The sequence below is a fragment of the Colossoma macropomum genome, unplaced genomic scaffold (assembly GCF_904425465.1).
Source record: "Colossoma macropomum unplaced genomic scaffold, Colossoma_macropomum, whole genome shotgun sequence".
Lineage (NCBI taxonomy): Eukaryota > Metazoa > Chordata > Actinopteri > Characiformes > Serrasalmidae > Colossoma > Colossoma macropomum.
In genome coordinates, this window is record NW_023494790.1 from 15,124,151 (window position 1) to 15,126,949 (window position 2,799).

The window sequence follows — 2,799 nt, forward strand, 5'->3', positions numbered from 1 at the left end:
AAACTGCTCTAAGTTGAATAGGCAGATAGATGTGTGCATTATTTCAGCATTTCTTAAAGCACATTGTCTGTGTGTAAAGACCAAGGCCACAACCCAATATTGAATGCCTGTGACCTTCAGTCCCTCAGACAGCACTGCACTGAAAACTGACATGCTTCTGTAATGAATACAAGCACATGGCCTCAGGAATATTTTTGCATCTTTGGAAAACCCTTGTCAGTAAACACAATTCGTGCCATATATCACAACATCTAGAAACACTGCCTGTACTTCTCATCTGAGAGGGACTGACGCAAAGTGGAAATGCATGCTGCGGTCTGAGGAGAAAAAAAGACCCTCTCGACTGTTACCAACGCAAAGTTCAAAAGACAATGTCGGTCATGGTAGGCAGGAGTGTTAGTGCCAATGGCATGGGTAACACCATAATTGCTGAGCGGCATGTACACATTTTAGAGCTAATATGCTGCAATTTAGACAACTTTTTTCAGGGACGTCTCTGCTTGTTTCAGCAAGACAATGCAAAGCCACATTCTGCGTTTTACTACAGCATGACTTTGTAGTAAGAGCATGCGGGTGCTAGACTGGACTGCAGGCAGGCAGTCTTCCTTTGAAAACGTGGTGCACTATGAGCACAGTTCATGACAAAATTCCACTTTCACAACTATAGCAGTTGGTGTCCTCAGTTCCTAAATGATTACTGAATGTTCTAAAATGAAAAGATGTAACACAATGGTAAACATGCCCTTGTCTCAACTTTTTTGGAACATGTTATGCAATGTTGTTGTACAATTACTAACCCCAGGTTTATCATTTAAAAATACAGCTAAATAACTTAAGTTTAGATCAGAAACAAGTAAACTATAAAAGCAGTATTCATTCAGTGTTAAATGGGAAATAGTATCTCAATGGTAGTGACAAACATATACAAGCAACTTCTGATAATGTGGGCAGGGCTGGTTAGGTCTGACTCCACCCCTGGACCCGTGGAAGTGCAGTCGGAGAAGCTGGATTTTGACCCAACTTATTCCTCTGCATTGGAGTAGTGGGATGTTGGTGAGAGAGAGCTTTCTTGCATGCAACTTCCAGGTCCTGACATATTTCTATCTAAAAACACAAAATTTCTTCTGCTTCTGCCATTGTGCGATAGACTTAATGGTGTGTTTAGGGTTGCTGTCTTGCTGCAAGACTCACCTTCTCTTGAGCCTCAATTGATGGACAGATGTCCTGATATTGTCTTGTATAATTTGGTGATGCAGTCCAAAATTCATAGCTCTATCAATGATGGCAGTCTGTTTTAGTCCTGTGGCAGTGAAACAGCCCCAAACCATGATACTACCACAACCATGTTTCATGGTTGGGATTCTTATGCTTGCGCAATGCTTTTATTCAGTTAATGTTTCACAGTAAATACTGCAGCTGCATCTGCAAATGAAACCACATAACCTTCAGTCAACGTCCCAGCCTATCTCCACCAATGTAATTACTTGCTCATTGCTTTTGTTCTTTTTCTTTTACTCAGAGGTTTTCATTCCAGTTCCAAGGGCACACAATTCATTTTTGTTCTAGTTCCACTTCTAACATCTGAGTCAGGTGTGACTTAGGTGTGGCATGGCTGGGGGCCTGAGATTAAGGGTCTGCATTTACGTGTCTTAAGAAATAAAATCTTTTTTAAATGCTTTTGCTTAGCCCCAGACTTCAAGTTTTTCTATAAAATCTTCAGAATCTCTTACCTTTTCTCTTTAGAACACTTGTAAAAAGACATTAGTCATTAGTAACTGACTAACACAGTAAGTCATACTGTGTCCTAAACCACATCAAGTTTGTATGACCTTACTGATGACTTGGATGTGTTTTGAGTAGGTTGAAAGAAGTTCTGGTGATGTATTTTCACAGAAACTATATATTTTGCAATATTTGGGTGACTATTTGGGAGTTCTATAGTTTGTTAGCCATGTTTAACTTGCAGCTCCTTCTGTACAAGTGATTCTTGACCAACTAAAAGTCGTGTTTGATTGACGGGAGACCTTGTTTTGACCAATTTCATACAGATGCAAATACATTTTAGCCTTAGCAGAAGAAAAAACAAAGTGCAACAATGAGGAAATGCAATTGAAAATGGGCGATTGTTATTACTTTTTTATTCTCAGTCAGACCATTAAGACAACGACAATGAAATGTCATAAGCACTTTGTATTTCCATGTTAATGTTTTCCATTGTTTACCGGTTATACACAGAAATGCAAATGAAAATACACCTTTTGCATTAGAATTTTAATTATGCCTTAATGCACACTGACATGGGAAATGCAATTATAAATAGTTTTGAATTTGAAAAATGTTAGTTATATGTTGCCATAGCAGACACTCGTGGGTTTAATGCAATGATTAGAAAAGCTGCACTCTTTTAGCAAACTGTTAATCTAATGTAAAAAAAAAACCCTCACACTGAGTAATGCGACTGACAGCTTGGCATACCTGCAAATGTTACTGCTAATGATGGCACCTACAGAGAGGGTGCATTAATTAGTAGCTGCAAAAGCAAGCTCGAACAGAACAGAGCTACATGTGATGCAGGTACGCTAAAGTCATATTACTCAGCATGAAGTAATTTCCTGAAATCTGCTTCCTGGGCTGGGTGAACCATTTCACAGAAAAAAAAAATTTGCTGCCACAAATGAAAATGTTCTTGCTGAGCTGTAGTGCAGGGTTCCACATTAAAACCATGACAATTTCATATCACCATTAAGAGTTAGAATAGAAAAGTGGGTCATGAGGCCAAGAAGACAGAGAACAACTTTA